This window comes from Oncorhynchus kisutch, linkage group LG7 (genome assembly GCF_002021735.2).
Source record: "Oncorhynchus kisutch isolate 150728-3 linkage group LG7, Okis_V2, whole genome shotgun sequence".
In the NCBI taxonomy this organism is placed as follows: Eukaryota; Metazoa; Chordata; class Actinopteri; order Salmoniformes; family Salmonidae; genus Oncorhynchus; species Oncorhynchus kisutch.
The window spans coordinates 38435839-38456051 of NC_034180.2; the positions used below are offsets into that span (position 1 = coordinate 38435839).

The following is a 20213-nucleotide window of genomic DNA, read 5'->3' on the forward strand; positions in this document are numbered from 1 at the left end:
TCCAATACTAAGACCCCACAAATACTGGTCTTACTTCCAGCTGGGGAATAAATCCCTGCTTTTCATACAAGTAGATGCTTTAAAGCCTGAATGCGGTCTTTATAATTGTATTTTTAAATCACTGTAGGTCTCAATTGTTTTTGTTTGTTTATTTATATATATATATATATATATATATATATATATATATATATATATATATATATATATATATATATATATATATATAGAGATATATATATATATATATAGAGATATATATATATATATATATATATATATATATATATATATATATATATATATATATATATATATATAGAGATATATATATATATATATATATAGAGCCTGGAATCAAACCAGGGACTGTAGTGATGCCTCTTGCACTGAGATGTAGTGCCTCGGGAGCCCATAAATCACTGTTTTGTGTTTATTTTATTTTATCAGAGTTATACTGAGACCAAGGTTTATTTTATAGATGAGCCCCGAATTACAATATACACACATCAAAATACAAGCAGAAAGAAAACGCAGTCATAAAAAACAAACACATTTATTAGTAATAAGGTCCTCAATCAGCTTCCTGAATCGCACTAGAGGCACCAGAACATCACATTGAACAACATTTAGAAAACTGTTTCACAAATAAGGTTCAAGAAAACTATACTGAACAAAAATATAAAACGCAACATCAATAATTTCCAATATTTTACTGAGTTACAGTTCAATTAAGGAAATCAGTCCATTTAAATAAATTAGGTCCTAATTTATAGATTTCACATGACTGGGCAGGGGCACAGCCATGGGTGGTCCTGTGAGGGTATAGGCCCACACACTGGGGAGCCAGGCCCAGCCAATCAGGATTTATTACAGACAGAAACACTCCCCCACCCCCTCTCAGAGGATCCCGCAAATGAAGCCAGATGTGGAGGTCCTTGGCTGGCGTGGTTACATGTGGTCTGCGGTTGTGACATACTGACAAATTCTCTAAAACGACGTTGGAGGCAGCTTATGGTAGAGAAATGAACATTCAATTATCTGGCAACAGCTCTGTTGGACATTCCTGTAGTCAGCACGCTCCCTCAAAACTTGACACATCTGTGGCATTGTTGTGTGACAGAAATGCACATTTTAAAGTGTCCTTTTATTGTCCCCAGCACAAGGTGCACCTTTGTAATGATAATGCTGTTTAATCAGCTTTTTGATATGCCACACCTGTCAGGTGGATGGATAATCTTAGTAAAGGAGAAATGCTCACTAACAGGGATGTAAACAAATTTGTGCACAACATTTTTGTGCGTATGGAAATTTCGGGGATTATCTTTTTTTCAGCTCTTGAAACATAGGACCAACACTTTACATGTTTCAAGCATGTTTGTGATGCTCTGGATCGACATGCACGACTGTGTTCCAGTTCCTGTCAATATCTAGCAACTTCGCACAGACATCGAAGAGGAGTGGGACAACATTCCACAGGCCAAAATCAACAAAATTGTCAACTCTATGTGAAGGAGATGTGTTGCACTGCATGAGGCCAATGGTGGTCACACCAGATACGGACTGGTTCTGATCCACGGCCCTACTTTTTAATTATTATTTTTAAAAGGTATCTGTGACCAACAGAAGCATATCTGTATTCCCAGTCATGTGAAATCCAATTGACAGATTCTTATATGAACTGTAACTCAGTAAAATCTTTGAAAATGTTGCGTTTATATTTTTGTTCTGTATAGATAGTAATGAGAATCTCGCGTCACGTTATAGCTGATTACAGCCAAGTCGACGGTGGGAAGTTCGGAGATATGTGGCTTTCTTGAAACAAACATGGATTATTCAAGGCGTTCTCTCCTCTTGGTTATGCAACAGAGTGGAGATCAAATAGCAGCTCCCCTCTTGGGTAAATGTTAATAAGATCCGCTCCTCTGTGTATTTATCCTACATTCCCTTCAAAGGGTTTCACCCTGAGATGCCGTCATCACAGACCAGGGATGTGGGCTGAGAGGAGAACTTTGAACCCTGCAGGCACAGGAGTTAATCCAACTGTATATCCCACCTTGAGCGTCAAGACAAGTTGACTTGCACTGCGCACGCTCAGTAACAGCGAGATGCGTGATAGTCTGTAGATGTATGTGGTTGAGGCTCTAAATCAAATCAGCTGTTTATCGATATCATTTTTAAACCGATAACATTTTACAGCCAGAGTTAACAAAAAATGCATGTTTCATAATAAGGATATCACTAACAAGCATTTAGCCGTGAAGCAGCTCTGAAGTCATGATGTTGGCAGGTACAAAGATAAATATACGCTGGGCCAAGAATCTCAACGCCCTACCGCTCATCAAAACCCCATCAGCAATAACCATAGTGCTGTAATGCATCGCAGAGAATAATCACCCAAGGCATGCCAATATTTCACCTTACTTAATGCAAGGCATTTTCTTCTGGACAACCATCATCTTCATGAGAGTCCATATTGGCGATATAATACGGTCATCGACAGCAGCTGAAAATGACCTTGCATTGTCCAAGACGTTGCCCTCCTGTTTCAGTACACATCTGAGGCTGGGGAGTAATGGCAATGACCTTGCATTGTCCAAGACGTTGCCCTCCTGTTCCAGTACACATCTGAGGCTGGGGAGTAATGGCAATGACCTTGCATTGTCCAAGACGTTGCCCTCCTGTTCCAGTACACATCTGAGGCTGGGGAGTAATGGCAATGACCTTGCAGTGTCCAAGACGTTGCCCTCCTGTTCCGGTACACATCTGAGGCTGGGGAGTAATGGCAATGACCTTGCATTGTCCAAGACGATGCCCTCCTGTTCCAGTACACATCTGAGGCTGGGGAGTAATGGCAATGACCTTGCATTGTCCAAGACGATGCCCTCCTGTTCCAGTACACATCTGAGGCTGGGGAGTAATGGCAATGACCTTGCATTGTCCAAGACGATGCCCTCCTGTTTCAGTACACATCTGAGGCTGGGGAGTAATGGCAATGACCTTGCTGCGGCAGTGAAGTTCTGAGAGAAGCAGTATGAGCTCAGCAAGATGACAAAGACACCCTGACAGTTCAAAGAAGCATTTGAATATTTCAGATCACCAGAAGCATTAGAAGAGTTACGGCACTAAAAAGATTGGCTAAAGGTAAGGTCCACTACATGACAGAGTGATGAATAGAAAAAAGGTCTCTATTGAAACAGACCTTTCCTCACACGTAGTTATTAGGCATCGTTTCCAGGGCTGTTCTGAATGAACCAAACAGAAAATCAGAGTTGGTTATGGCATTTGGAGAATCAGAAAACAATTATATTGTTCTTGCATTGCAAATATTTTTTTTGATCTACAGTAATTGTATTACTTTAGCTGGAAACAAATGAATCAAACCTTTTGTTTGTTGGCACAGACCATGTTTTTTTCCAGCAGCCCAGGCTTTCTATTTTGTGTGTATATGTGAAAAGCACACCGCTCAGCTGAAGTGCCCACTGAACAGGCGAGATTTAAAAATTTAAAATCACAGTGCTTGACCTTTTTAATTAAAATCTTTAAAAATAAAACACAGAGTTAACAGCTTATGTATTGATCCTTTCAATACTATACAGAGCCTTCAGAAAGTATTCATACCCCTCGACTTATTCTACATTTTGACGTTTTACAGCCCGAATTAAAAAATAGATTAAATATATTTAATCTACACACAATACACATTTTTTTGCTAATATATTGAAAATTAAATACAGATATCTCTCACGTACATAAGTATTCACACCCCTGAGTCAATACATGTTAGAATCATATTTGGCAGTGATTGCAGCTGTGAGTCTTTCTGGGTGAGTCTAAGAGCTTTGCACACCTGAATTTTACAATATTTGCACATAGTTTTTTTTTAATATTCTCCAAGCTCTGTCAAGTTGGTTGTTGATCATTGCTAGACAAACATTTTCAAGCTTTGCGTTAGATTTAAGCTGATTTAACTGTAACTAGGCCACTCAGGAACATTCAATGTCGTCTTGGTAAGCAGTTCCAGTGTATTTTTGGTCTTTCAGGTTATTGTCCTGCTGAAATACTCATTTGTCTCTCAGTGTCTGTTGGAAAGCAGACTGAACCAGGTTTTCCTCTAGGATTTTGCCTGTGCTAAGCTCTATTCCGTTTATTTTTATCGCCCCCAAAAACTCCCTAGTCCTTGCCGATGACAAGCATACCCATAACGCGATGCAGCCACATGATGCAGCAACCACCATGCTTGAAAATGAAGAGTGGTACTCAGTGATGTGTTGGTTTTTCCCCAAACACAACACTTTGTATTCAGGACATAAAGTGCATATCTTTGTAGTGACTGGTTGTAATGATACACCATCCAATGTGTAATTAATAACTTTCCCATGCTCAGAAGGATATTCAATATCTGTTTCTATTTCTTTTTTTTACCTGTCTACCAATACTGTAGGTGCCCTTCTTTGCGAGGCATTGGGAAACCACCCTGGTCTTTGTGGTTGAATCTGTGTTTGAAATTCACTGCTTGACTGAGGGACCTTACAGATGTGTGGGGTACAGAAATTAGGTAGTCATTCAAAAACATTATGGGGTCTTGTGTGTAGGCCAGTGACACAAAATCTCAGTTTAATGCATTTTAAATTCAGGCTGTGACACAACAACATCTGGAAAAGGTCAAGGGGTGTGAATACTTTCTGAAGGCACTGTAGCTCCTTTTTCTCAGAATTGTTTGAAGCTGACCGTCTTTTCCTGGAACATGGCCAGGATTCCTCAACTATGTTTCAGAATACCTAAATGTTTCTTGGTGTGGATGATGTTCATGTGAATCTGCCAGCATTGAATCCCAGCTAACCCTGCGTTCATTTCAGATAGGAGGGGCAATAGAAAGAAAAACACATGTCAACTATCAAGATGTTGATAAGCCAACTCTGCCAAACTAGGCATTTTGTTTAAGGGAGGATTCAAAATTGTTTATAAAATTTACCTTGGAACTATGATGTATCAGGTACAAGCCTTCAGGCGTTATCTTTCCTATACTCTGGTAATACCATGGTTGACCCCATTATATAGGATAGGAAAAGGCCTAGATGAATTGTGTGCTGTAGTACAATGTAAAAACTAAGCGAATAGAAGAGTAATCACGCGTAATAATACACACAATGATAATAACTTCGCTAGAACTATAAAGTAACAGAAACAGTAGCAGCAGCGTATATGATGAGTCAAAGGAGTTGGTGAAAAAAGGGTCAATGCAGATGGTCCGGGTAGCTATTTGGTTAACTACTTTACAAGTCTTATGGTTTGGGGGTAAAAGCTGTTCAGGGTTCTGTTGGTTCCAGACTTGGTGCATCGGTACTGCTTGTCATGCTGTAGCAGAAAGAACAGTCTATGACTTGGGTGGCTGGAGTCTGACCATTTTTAGGGCTTTCCTCTGACACTGCCTGGTATATACACTAAACGTATGTGGACACTCCTTCAAATCAGTCGATTCGGCTACTTCAGCCACACCTGTTGCTGACAGGTGTAGAAAATAGAGCACACAGCCATGCCCTCTCCATAGACAAACATTGGCAGTAGAATGGCCCATACAGACGAGCTCAGTGACTTTCAACGTGGCACCATCATAGGATGCCACCTTTCTAACAAGTCCGTCTGTAAAATGTCTGCCCTGCTAGAGCTGCCCCGGTCAACTGTAAGTGCTGTTATTGTGAAGTGGAAACATCTAGCAGCAACAACGGCTCAGCTGCAAAGTGGTAGGCCACACAAGCTCACAGAACAAGATCACGGAGTGCTGAAGTGCGTAAAAATCGTCTATCCTTGGTTGCAACACTCACAACTGAGTTCAGGCAAACCAGACGGCAAGGTTCTTGCTTTTTTAATTTACAGATAGTCAGGGTCACACTCCAATACGCAGACATAATTTACAACTGAAGTATTTGTGTTTAGTAAGTGCACCAAATCAGAGGCAGTAGGGATGAGCAGGGATGTTCTCTTGATAAGAGCGTGAATTGGACCATTTTCCTGCTAAGCATTCAAAATGCAACGAGTACTTAAGGGTGTCAGGGAAAATGTATGGAGTACATTGTTTTCTTTAGGAATGTAGTAGAGTAAAAGTAAAGTTAGACACCGCAAAAAACAACTTAAGTAGTACTTTAAAGTACTTTACACCACTGCTGTCTTCAAGTCAAAGGGTGGATACTTTGAAGAATCTAAAATATATTGATTTGTTTAACATTGTTTTAGGTTACTACGACATCTGTACAGATGAACTATCTTTTCATGAAAAATCTCTCTCGAGCTACGTACAGTACATGGACCCATAAAGATGTATAGAGGGCACACTTTCCAGTAGACAGCAAAGCCCATAAAGGGCTTTCCCATCACAGAATCTATGAATAGCAATGTTTGGTAGAAATATAATTCTGAAAGTAATGCACGCCTTGTTTCGCAAAGTAACAAACAATATTAAACAATTTTTTAAAAGTAAATCAGTAGGGGCTGTGTACAAGGAAAACATCAGTACGGCCCTCCCCCTCAGAGACTGGAGCTAGGGAAGCAGGGTGGGTAGCCGATCGCTGATGCAGCCATTACTCAGGATGGCTGGTGACGGCCCCAGACAACCATCTGCTGGAGGTACGCTTCACTCTCCCTTCAGATCAATCAACATCATGAATCTGTCTCCGGGCATTCTCCTCTCCTACCTTTCCTACTGCATGTGGAGTACACACTGACTGTTGCAGCATTCCCACTCTTATCTCCTACTGCTCTCTCCCACTGTCTTCCAATCTCTCCACCTCTCTTCTCAGCTCAATCACTCCCTCCAACTCGCTCCACATCCCATTCTCTCCCTCTTTCAAGCTTTCTCTTTCTGTCTGTGGAGCTTGGAGGCCCGTGGGTCTACTGTGGAGAAGCAGCCCTCTAGGACGTGATGGAGCAGCTATTGAGCGACTTATAGACCCGTTAATGACAGAGACAGGCAGATTTTAATCACACTCTGCCAGGAAAGAACTGTGCAGGCTAGAGGAGAGGGGGCCGGGGCGAATTGGATGGGAAAGTCTCACTAACATGCTTTCCTCTCTTTGTCTGAATTAACCTCCATTTTAGGAAAGGCAGTGAGAAACGCAGGGTTGGCTGAGAAACGCAGGGTTGGCTGAGAAACGCAGGGTTGGCGATAATGTTGAAGGGATGTCAAATGGTCTCAAATCTCTGTGGCCGAGGTCACAAACCCCTTGACCCTCCATCAGAATATTACATCAGAGAGACAGCCATTTATGTACTTTGTCATTTCTACTAAGCCAATAACACCTTTTTTGTTTTTTCAGGAACATAAAAATGTCATTTGCAATTTACAAGTGACCTGTATTTGCCACAAGCAGCCATTTTGTATTTTCTTCTTGAATATGTATATTAACACGCAAAGCTAATCAAGGAGGAGAAAGAGGGGTGTGAATGTGATCCGTAACAGGCAGACCTAGGGCACAATGGACCGGAGGGCAAACGAGGAGTCATCCAATCACACTGGACGGAAGCCTTCAAGGACAATCAGACTCAGTCAATGTGACAGAGGTAGTCAGTGCATTCCTTCCAGGGGTGAGAACATGCATGGCAACAGATGAAATAACACAAAGGATAAAGCCTAAGTCACGACAATATGGACCAGCAGCTGCAAATGTAAAATGGATTACATTGTTTCTTCTTATCACCAGTCAGCTACAATGTGCCTCTATTTCCCTCATGTTAAAATGGATTAACCACTAAATCCACTAATGGGGTTTTTCATCCAATTGCCATTTTCTCACCATTGAGTTTTATAAGGTTCAATGATGTTCTCTGTTCGTTGGTTAGAGAGTACAACTATTAAACGCATTTTCACAAAAGGTGAGGAGGTTACACTGCTAATTGTTATATAGGTAACATAGCCCCTGCTTCTGGTGTGATGGGAGATAGCAGTGTGTAACTGCTATCCATAGAGTTCTTTGTGACACATTTTCTCAGAACTGCTGAACAACATTATTACAGCCACACAGCAGCAACGTTCCTTCGTCTGTATTAACCCGTTCCTACAGATTTGAATACACACATCACACACACCAGAACCGGGTTACCATAGTTCACATGTGACTGATACATGCCAGGAATAAAGAAAAAGAGAAAAAACATAAGTGAAACTTCAATAAGAGCAAATCCCTATTCATAAAAACACACAATTAGCAATCCAAAGCTACAGAGAGAGCAAGATAATACCAACAATTAGAATGTAGAGCGGATGTTGGATTTGTCTAGCTTGGCTATGTGCACATTCTCCTCGGTCTAAGAACTCGTGCTGCTCCACCAGGCCTCAGCAGACGGTGTGGACAAACAGAAAGACACAGAGAGGCACAGCCTTCAGGAATACAGCTCTCCATCATACACCCTACTTCATGTGCATTGCTTCTTAGCAATGGTTATGGCCAGTAGTAGATGTCTTGGCCGAATGTACTCTCGTACTGCACTGCCTCAAGCACTTAATATCAGTCCTACCTTTGCCCACGAGTGCACTTCAAGGTATTGATAAAAACACTCTCTGGGTAAGCGGCTATGAACAAAGATTTTGCACAAATCCAGCTAAACAGGCCTCAGGGGACATGAAAATGAGACTAATCTAGAAACACCCTCTCACCCTTTTGGTAGAACTTAAGGACCTATATTTACACAAAACATAAGTATATACAGTATTGTAAGGGCGGTAGGTAGCCTAGCAGTTAGAGCTTTGGGCCAGTAACCGAAATGTCGCTAGTTCGAATCCCCGAGTAGACAATGTGAAAAATCTGTCAATGTGCCCATGAGCAAAGCACTTTAACCCTAATTGCTTCAGGGCCTAAGTTGATAATGGCAGACCCTGGCTGTGACCCCACAATATGAGGGTGTCTCAGGGAGAGTGGGATATGCAAAAAACACATTTCCAATTCACACATGCATATTAATACACACTTGTACATTTGAAATAGGACAAATAAACACACACCTAATTATTATTATTTTGTTTATTATTGATTTATGGTCTATTTCACTGTTCATCCAAACAGGAATTCCTGTAACACCAGTCTTCCATTAGTCAGTGTGTTATGAATTATTATAAACTCAGCAAAAAGAAACATCCCTTTTTCAGGACCTTGTCTTCAAAGATAATTTGTAAAATCCAAATAACATCACAGATCCTCATTGTAAAGGGTTTAACCACTGTTTCCCATGCTTGTTCAATGAACCATAAACAATTAATGAACATGCACCTGTGGAACGGTCGTTAAGACACTAACAGTAGGCAATTAAGGTCACAGTTATGAAAACTTAGGACACTAAAAGAGGCCTTTCTACTGACTTTGAAAAACACCAAAAGAAAGATGCCCAAGTGTACCTGCTCATCTGCATGAACGTGCCTTAGGCATGCTGCAAGGAGGCATGAGGACTGCAGATGTGACCAGGGCAATAAATTGCAATGTCCGTACTATGAGACGTCTAAGACAGCGCAACAGGGAGACAGGATGGACAGCTGATCATCCTCGCAGTGGCAGACCACGTGTAACAACACCTGCACAGGATCGGTACATCCGAACATCACACCTGCAGGACAGGATGGCAACAACAACTGCCCGAGTTACAACAGGAATGCACAATCCCTCCATCAGTGCTCAGACTGTCCCTGTATTGCAGGTCCTCACCAGACATCACTGGCAACAACGTCACCTACGGGCACAAACCCACCGTCGCTGGACCAGACAGGACTGGCAAAAAGAGCTCTTCACTGATGAGTTGCGGATTTGTCTCACCAGGGGTGATGGTCGGATTGGCATTTATCGTCGAAGTAATGAGCGTTACACCGAGTCCTGTACTCTGGAGCGGGATCGATTTGGAGGTGGAGGATTTGTCATGGTCTGGGGCGGTGTGTCACAGCATCATCGGACTGAGCTTGATTCCATTGCAGGCAATCAATGCTGTGTGTTACAGGGAAGACATCCTCCTCCCTCATGTGGAACCCTTTCTGCAGGCTCTTCCTGACATGACCCTGCAGCTTGACAATGCCACCAGCCATACTGCTCGTTCTGTGCGTGATTTCCTGCAAGACAGGAATGTCAGTGTTCTGCCATGGCCAGCGAAGAGCCCGGATCTCAATCCCATTGAGCACATCTGAGACTTGTTGGATCGGAGGGTGAGGGCCATTCCCCCCCAGAAATGTCCAGGAACTTGCAGGTGCCTTGGTGGAAGAGTGGGGTAAAGGGGTAACATCTCACAGCAAGAACTGGCAAATCTGGTGCAGTCCATGAGGAGGAGATGCACTGCAGTACTTAATGCAGCTGGTGGCCACAGCAGATACTGACTGTTACTTTTGATTCTGACCCCCCTTTGTTCAGGGACACATTATTTCATTTCTGTTAGTCACATGTCTGTGGAACTTGTTCAGTTTATGTCTTAGTTGTTGAATCTTGTTCATACAAATACTGACACGTTAAGTTTGCTGAAAATAAAACGCAGTAAACGTTTCTTTTTTGGTTGAGTTTATTTACATGAACATGTGAAGGTATATATATTATTGGGTATAAAATCACAGAATGAACAACAATGTGCTGTTCAGTCTTATGTCATCAGCAGGAGACCAGCTCATGAAATACCCATTATTTGTCTTAGACATCCACTCTCCCTAGACACCAACTCCATCAAGTTTGCTGATAACCAACAACGACGAGTCAGCCTATAGGGAGGAGGTAAGTAAACTGGCATTGTGGTGTCATGACAACCTCTCCCTCAACGTCAGCAAAACAAAGGAGTTGATTGTTGACTTCAGGAAGCAGAGGTAACATGCCTCAATCCACATCAACGGGACTGCAGTAGAGAGTCATGAGTTTTAAGTTCCTCGCCGTCCACATCACAGAGGACTTATCATGGACCAACACCACCACTACTCTTATCAAGAGGGCGCAACAGCGTCTCTACTTCCTAAGGCGGATGTAGAAATTTGGCATGCGACCCTGTGCAATCATTTTCAAATACTAACGCTGCACCATCGAGAGCGTCCTAAACAGTTGCATGATGGCCTGGTACTGGAATTGCTCCGTCCACGACCGCAAGGCCCTCCAGCAGGTGATGAAGACGGTCCACTACATCACTGGGACAGGGCTCCCACCCATCCAGAAAATCTACTCAAAACAGTGCCTAAAAAGGGCCTGCAAAATCATCAAGGACCCCACACACCCCAGCCACAAACTGTTCTCTCCTTTACCGTCAGGCAGACGGTATCGGATCATGAGGTTTGATACCAACAGGCTCAGAGTCAGTTTCTATCTACAAGCCATCAGACTGCTTAACACTTGAACTGGACTGACCACCTGCTGATTCTATGCATAGTCACTTCACCCCTATCTACATGTACAAATGACCTCAACCAACCTGTACCCCCTGTATATGGCCTTGTTATTGTTATTGTTATTGTGTTGCTTTTTAGATTATTTGGTAAATATATTCTTAACTCTTTTTGAACTGCATTGTTGGTTAAGGGCTTGTAAGTAAGTGTTTCACTGTAAGGTCTACTACACCTGTTGTATTCAGCATTTCACTGTAAGGTCTACTACACCTGTTGTATTCAGCATTTCACTGTAAGGTCTACTACACCTGTTGTATTCAGCATTTCACTGTAAGGTCTACTACACCTGTTGTATTCAGCATTTCACTGTAAGGTCTACTACACCTGTTGTATTCAGCATTTCACTGTAAGGTCTACTACCCCTGTTGTATTCAGCATTTCACTGTAAGGTCTACTACACCTGTTGTATTCAGCATTTCACTGTAAGGTCTACTACACCTGTTGTATTCAGCATTTCACTGTAAGGTCTACTACCCCTGTTGTATTCAGCATTTCACTGTAAGGTCTACTACCCCTGTTGTATTCAGCATTTCACTGTAAGGTCTACTACACCTGTTGTATTCAGCATTTCACTGTAAGGTCTACTACACCTGTTGTATTCAGCATTTCACTGTAAGGTCTACTACACCTGTTGTATTCAGCATTTCACTGTAAGGTCTACTACACCTGTTGTATTCAGCATTTCACTGTAAGGTCTACCTACACCTGTTGTATTCAGCATTTCACTGTAAGGTCTACTACACCTGTTGTATTCAGCATTTCACTGTAAGGTCTACTACACCTGTTGTATTCAGCATTTCACTGTAAGGTCTACTACACCTGTTGTATTCAGCATTTCACTGTAAGGTCTACTACACCTGTTGTATTCAGCATTTCACTGTAAGGTCTACCTACACCTGTTGTATTCAGCATTTCACTGTAAGGTCTACTACACCTGTTGTATTCAGCATTTCACTGTAAGGTCTACTACACCTGTTGTATTCAGCATTTCACTGTAAGGTCTACTACACCTGTTGTATTCAACATTTCACTGTAAGGTCTACTACACCTGTTGTATTCAGCATTTCACTGTAAGGTCTACTACACCTGTTGTATTCAGCATTTCACTGTAAGGTCTACTACACCTGTTGTATTCAGCATTTCACTGTAAGGTCTACTACACCTGTTGTATTCAGCATTTCACTGTAAGGTCTACTACACCTGTTGTATTCAGCATTTCACTGTAAGGTCTACTACCCCTGTTGTATTCAGCATTTCACTGTAAGGTCTACTACACCTGTTGTATTCAGCATTTCACTGTAAGGTCTACTACCCTTGTTGTATTCAGCATTTCACTGTAAGGTCTACTACCCTTGTTGTATTCAGCATTTCACTGTAAGGTCTACTACACCTGTTGTATTCAGCATTTCACTGTAAGGTCTACTACACCTGTTGTATTCAGCATTTCACTGTAAGGTCTACTACACCTGTTGTATTCAACATTTCACTGTAAGGTCTACTACACCTGTTGTATTCAACATTTCACTGTAAGGTCTACTACACCTGTTGTATTCAGCATTTCACTATAAGGTCTACTACACCTGTTGTATTCAGCATTTCACTGTAAGGTCTACTACACCTGTTGTATTCAACATTTCACCTGTTTCACCTTTGATTTGATTCTCTGCACATTAGCACACATGCGCACGCACACACACGCGCATTCATACTACACACATCACTGCTGCTGCTACCAGACTCTTATAATGATAGCTAAATACTGCACAATTTAAACACTTTCTCTAAAACATGTGGAAATATTGGACTATGAATTGTGCCACCCTGTATTATACACTCTTAGAAAAACCAATTCCAAAAGTGTTCTTTAGCTGGAACCAAAAAGGGCATTTCAAATGGTTATCCTTTGGGGAACCTTTTAGGTTCTAGATAGCACCTTTTTATCTCAAGTGTACTTATGCTAAAATGTGTATTCTATTCTACTGAGCCATTTACTTTATGTTCTTATTCTAATCTTTTATTATTTCTTAATGCTGTTGAATTGAGAAGGAACCTGCAAGGAAGCATTTGGTAGGACGATGTATACCACGTGTATCTAATACAACGATACATTTGGTAGGACGATGTATACCACGTGTATCTAATACAACGATTCATTTGGTAGGACGATGTATACCACGTGTATCTAATACAACGATACATTTGGTAGGACGATGTATACCACGTGTATCTAATACAACGATTCATTTGGTAGGACGATGTATACCACGTGTATCTAATACAACGATACATTTGGTAGGACGATGTATACCACGTGTATCTAATACAACGATACATTTGGTAGGACGATGTATACCACGTGTATCTAATACAACGATTCATTTGGTAGGACGATGTATACCACGTGTATCTAATACAACGATACATTTGGTAGGACGATGTATACCACGTGTATCTAATACAACGATACATTTGGTAGGACGATGTATACCACGTGTATCTAATACAACGATTCATTTGGTAGGACGATGTATACCACGTGTATCTAATACAACGATACATTTGGTAGGACGATGTATACCACGTGTATCTAATACAACGATACATTTGGTAGGACGATGTATACCACGTGTATCTAATACAACGATACATTTGGTAGGACGATGTATACCACGTGTATCTAATACAACGATTCATTTGGTAGGACGATGTATACCACGTGTATCTAATACAACGATACATTTGGTAGGACGATGTATACCACGTGTATCTAATACAACGATACATTTGGTAGGACGATGTATACCACGTGTATCTAATACAACGATACATTTGGTAGGACGATGTATACCACGTGTATCTAATACAACGATACATTTGGTAGGACGATGTATACCATGTGTATCCCGTACATACGACTAATACAACTTAGAACTGTTTGTGCGACGAACATGCATGAGCACAAATTAACAACTGCAGCATAAACACACTACTCACATACTTACACAGACGCACGCCTGCGCACAAACGTCACGTGTACTTACACACACACACGGTGTAAAAGCTGCCTCTGTGTGATTAAATAATCATTGGAGCTATTTCTTCTAAGAGAATGAACAATCAGCCCTAGTCTCATTCACTTCACTTACTCCATCCATTCCATACAGATGAAATATTTACTCATAGAGGGCTCCTGGAGAGGGACTTCTTCAGGGGACCCTAGTCCATCAGACAGCAACCTAAAGCCCATCCCCAAGAACAGAGAAACATTCTCTGTAGTCAGTAGCCTAGGCCTATAATCTTATATAATAAGCATTCCCCTGGAACCCACGAACCCACCAGCGACACAGAAAAGACAGTAAAAAGGGGCCTCAATACTGCTGTGTGATATATATCCATCAGGCATCATAACCCAACAACGTATCACAATTCTGAAGACACTTCTGAGACATTGATTTAACGCAGCCGTAATGAACCCTTGAACTGTACGTGTCTAGTGACAGCAGCAGAAAAGGGGGCAATGGAAGAGGAGGAGAACAGAGAGTAAATAGGGAGGTCCTACCCCCTGGTGTGGGGTGATGTGTGGCTGATTGTGAGCCCATTTACAAGTGTGTGTGCTCCACAAACGGAGCATTGTCATCATCAACTTGGATACACAGCCAAGATGCTGTGTGTGTGTGTGTGTGTGTGTGTGTGTGTGTGTGTGTGCGCAGAGTAGAGCAGAGCGTGGGGTCCTACCTCAAGTTTGGGGATGAAGGCCCGTCCTGGGATGGTGAAGAAGCTCTTGACAGCACAGAGGTACTGGGCCATGATGGACAGACGACTCCTCTGCCTGCTGGCTGTGCTGGCTGTCAACCTCTGGAGAGGGGAACCCAGCATGTTGTGTCATTTCTAGCCCTGAGCAGTTAGATCAACAAAAAAGGGCTGAATAATCAGACTGTAAAATAAGTTACTGATTCAGGAACATCGACCGAGTGAGAATAGACAGTATTGAACAAACAGCACACACACCTCTGCCACCTCCTTCTGAAAGGTAAGGGTCAGTCTGGTCTGGCCGTAACAAAGGGTCCAGTTCTGTTGGATATGTTCTCCAGCCACTTGATGATGAGAGGAGTGGGCACACTGAATGGAAGGTTCCCAATGATATGCAGGTCCGGTGGATCTGGAGGGACAGTTTTACTAGTGTTAGGTTCTAAATGACCAGAGTAAAACTCACGGACGATTAGTAAAGCTCAAACTAAGTTTATTCACCCACTGGGTCATACAGCTGCATAAGACAAAGACATTATTCCACCAGTGGTGGTATATAAACCCCAATTTGAGTGACGTGCTCCTTCTCTCTGAACATTACATCATTATTGCTAGACAGGAAATTAAGTGATGCGGGCCATAAACTGTTCCTTCTCCCGTAATGTGATCTGACCTCGACCCCCTTCCTCAATAAACCACATCTCTCCACCCTTATCAGTGCCTGTCACATGTGATTGCCCTTCCTTTACACAATACGTTCCCCCTTTAGATAACCATTAACTTCTGGTGTAGAAACTAGACTATGGCACTCAATATTCCAATAGGATACCTGATAATTAACCATACTTAAAGTTTAGAACTCATCAGTAGTATCACACTGTTGCAACACAATGTACAAAACATAAATCAATGTAATGTGTGTTCCAGACTTAAAGCAATCTAGTAGGCGCTTCCATCAATCAGGCAAGTGGCAAAAAGTCTACTTCTTCATCTCACTCACCATCCTCCCATGCCTTGGTTATGACTTTTGGGAATCCTCGGTCCATTCTGGACGTGAGTATGTCACCATGGACAACCCTGAGCTTCCTTGGTGCTGCTTCAGACAAAAGCTGTGGAAACAGAATTTGCATACTACAGGCACTTGAGTATTTACTGTTTCCAATTTGGGCAATTATTTTAAAGACAAACTCTTCCTGCTTGGTCTCCTGTAGCTACATTTAGTCCGTGTATGAAGCGGTTGTCCTTCTCCACCACCAGCAGGTCTGCAGCCCCAGCATTGAGGATGGAGTGGGTCAGCCCTCCAGGTCCTGGACCCACCTCACACACATGGGTGTCCCTCAGACTGCCTGCCTGGCATACAATCTTATCTACACACACAGTTCAGAACACACAGTGACCAGGGTGCATTACTTACAAACATTGGAATGGGTTGGGTATATTAAGGTGGACAATGTATCAAGTCGATCTTACATGCCTTTCAACAACAGTGTCTTCCATTTGTCTTGCAAGCAAAATAAGGGTTGGCCGGGGCACGGTATTTTACCATATCCCTGGCTCCTATCGCTCTGGGGCACGGTATTTTACCATATCCCTGGCTCCTATCGCTCTGGGGCACGGTATTTTACCATATCCCTGGCTCCTATCGCTCTGGGGCACGGTATTTTACCATATCCCTGGCTCCTATCGCTCTGGGGCACGGTATTTTACCATATCCCTGGCTCCTATCGCTCTGGGGCACGGTATTTTACCATATCCCTGGCTCCTATCGCTCTGGGGCACGGTATTTTACCATATCCCTGGCTCCTATCGCTCTGGGGCACGGTATTTTACCATATCCCTGGCTCCTATCGCTCTGGGGCACGGTATTTTACCATATCCCTGGCTCCTATCGCTCTGGGGCACGGTATTTTACCATATCCCTGGCTCCTATCGCTCTTTGGCAAAGATGGCTAAGCTGCTTTTGTACTAAAACAGAAACCTTGTTCAAGGGCACCAGAACAGATCTGCAGCACTGATAGAATCACATCAGTAGTATCTGTTGCTTGTGAACAAGCCTATGTGAGCACTGCAGTCCGGCACACTGAATGTGTTGTGAACAGGGGGGGAGAGAACACCATTGTGTCCTCACAGTGTACCAGGTGTTGGTGCATTGCAGCTAGAGGAGAAGGCTGACTCACCTGTGAGCCTCATGTCCAGCAGAACGTTCTGGGACAGCTGTTTCTTTGCTCGCAGCTTGTACAGCTTGATTACCTCCCCAATGGTGGGCAGGGAAGGCAGGCGAAACAACGCTACTTTCTGGGAGCCGCCATCACTCAAACTGTGCTGCTGTGGGAATATAAAGGGTGGTACTGTAATAGCAATTAAACTCAGAGGGGAAACGTCAGAGTAATTAGTGATAGAACAGAGGTCTGGGGATTATCTGCTAATCTCTCGTAATTAACATGCTAATGCATCCAGGTTCTAATCACCATGAATATAGGGTTTACTCAGCAATGTATATATCAAGAGTTTCATTTTAGAGCTTCAAGATACTATGTGAAAGCACAACTGCTATTGTCAAGGAATGATCAATGGTAGAGAAAAAAATGCATGGTACTTTGAGGATTAAAAACATGATCTTGATCGCCACCCAGTGGATAAATTACCAAATTACATCGTAATATGAAATCGATATTGGGCATTATATTTTATAGTGTGTCCTGCCAAAGACACTGGAATTACTCTGCGGTGGTTCTGCTCCATAATGTCATTCATTCATTCATACTATAACAGTCATCTGCTGACTGGCTAAGAAAAATTCAAAGGCAAGTGTCAATGTACTAGTTTAGCTACTTGAGTTTGGATAAGTGAAGCAGAGTGCGGGACCTACAGACTTACAACAGGCATAATGTGATACATTGTAGCTAACGTTAATGCTTGACACTGTGACCGTGAAGATATCTTGCTCTTTACTGAATCTGTGGCTAGCAACTCGAAACGTGTAACGTTAACTCTGTAGCTAGCCAACTGAGAAACCAGCATCGGCTTTTTGCTTATTTTTCTCTATAGCTAATTATAAAGGTCGCATACAAAAACCCTTGACCTGAAAAAGTTGCAACAAATTTAGGTTCTCAAACTCGACCATGCAAATATGACTTTGAGAACGGTAAAATAAAGATAAAAGAGTTCACCGGATAACACGCTTTTCACCAGTCTGGATGTTCTTCCTGAAATGCTGCGGTCGTCAGGAAACTGGCAGGATGACATCCAATGAGATTGGAATAATCGCTTCTGCCACCAATCAATTTGGGATAGGCGGAACTTCAGTTTGACAGTGAAGGACTCTATATTAAACTGTCCCGGGTTGCACCGGCTTTTGGACCGTCACGTGGACCGGCGAAGCGGATGAGGGTGGCGCGCCCTACAAAAAGAAATTGAACTGTATTTTTAGACGGTTAAATGTTCTACTAACAAAAAAGCTGTTAGAATTGTAAGTATATGCATGTCCCTTAAGGTCCTTGTGTAATTGTAATGTGATATTGTACCCCCTAACTCGATTGTCTATTGTTTGTAATCTATGTATGCTTGTGTTCCCTCATGTGCTTTATGTATTGATTTGTTATTAATAAAATAATAATAATAATAATACAAATCATTTTTAAAAATTTAAAAAACTAAAAAGGGTGGCGCGCCCTACTTAAATCGAAAAGTAATCGAAAAGTAATCTTGATCATTTTGTCAAAAAGGCCGAATGCATCGTTCACAAACATACAGATTTTTTCCATAAAATATATGTTCGAATTTTATAAACAGTTTTCAGTAGGACGACAGATAAATCGTTTTCTTCAAAAGCAATAACTTTTGCACATGAAAACACAGAATCCTACTTATTACTCCACGTGCTTAACCTACGTCACTTTTGTTTTGATCCGACTTCGCTGTCGGCCTGTACAGGATACCCAGCTCATGCCCCGGTGGCAGCCAGGTTCCTGAGCAGATGAAATCCCTTTTCACCCACTGAAAACTACGCTTACAAGCCATCTTAATCGAATCCCCTCCTTGAAAGTCCACATATTTTTGATGTAATGCTATTATAGCCAGCAGAAGAAAGCATGTTGATGGCAAGCTTACTACATTTGAAATATACTATGTTATTCAAAATGTGCATTGCAATAAACATTATTGGTTGATGTATTCCCTAGAGAACAATTAATTATGGTTGTGTCATGATTTCTCATCCTCAGCAGGTTTGATCTGTCTGCTATTTACAACTGTGGACAACCTTGACTCATCCTTGTGGCCGACTGAGATGTAAAAAAAAAAAAACGATTGGCAGATGCATGGTGCTCAAAGCCGCAATTTTTTTGACGTAATGTTTATCGTCTACGTTTATAATGATACATCACTATTGTATATATGCTTTAAACAGACAATGGGATGATAATTCATGTGATCTCATTTCCATCCGTGGGGAAGAGGAAGAGACAAGCCCTCCAGCTGGTGGCGTTTTTTCGTTGTTTTTCCCACCAAGCAAGGAGTTTTTGTATGGAGGTCAATGAGAGTGCCGAATTTGGTCAACCGAAAAAAAAAATGCTACATGGCTTATTTGCTACATGAGGTTTATTTGATCTAATAGAAGTTCCGTAATGCTTAAGTTGTTACGAATACCGATATATGTATAACACGTGACATCACAAGAGACATCTGGGCGAGTTGTCTTGAGATGGCTATATGCATATTCATAGTATGAGGCTAGTAGCATAGCATCTCTTTCCATTGAATGCAGGCGGTTAACGTCAAAAATCATCGTCGAATATTCAAAAATGGATCACAATACTGTATCCACCGATCCAAAGAAAGATTAGGCGGGAGTTAGACAGCCCACCGTGCCGCTTTCTGATCAACAACTCCCATTGTTAGGGCGGATATATGTATCTTGTCAGTATATCCATAATCTTTGTTTCCATACATCCCTATTTCATAATTACGTAATACGATTGCGTAATAATCTATTATTGTATTGACAAATGACTTCCACAGCTCTTTTTCAATGTCCCCACAGAAAGAAGCAACATGTTATGGATGAGTAGCCTGTCAGCTA

At 41.9% G+C, this 20213-nt stretch overlaps 1 long non-coding RNA gene across 4 annotated transcripts in view; it reads right to left on the reverse strand.

The window, feature by feature from the left end:
• LOC109893779 (uncharacterized) overlaps positions 1-18417 on the reverse strand; it is a 35277-nt gene extending 16860 nt beyond the window's left edge. Inside the window, exons 1-6 of one of the 4 annotated variants that reach the window (XR_004210652.1) lie at positions 18304-18417; positions 17311-17458; positions 16349-16500; positions 16134-16242; positions 15395-15545; positions 15122-15280 (exon numbers count right to left, since the gene is read on the reverse strand). This is a non-coding gene — a long non-coding RNA (uncharacterized LOC109893779). The remainder of the gene's footprint in view (positions 1-15121; positions 15281-15394; positions 15546-16133; positions 16243-16348; positions 16501-17310; positions 17459-18303) is intronic. The other 3 variants (XR_004210653.1, XR_004210651.1, XR_004210650.1) reach the window with 3 other exon arrangements.
• Positions 18418-20213: the final 1796 nt, after the last annotated feature.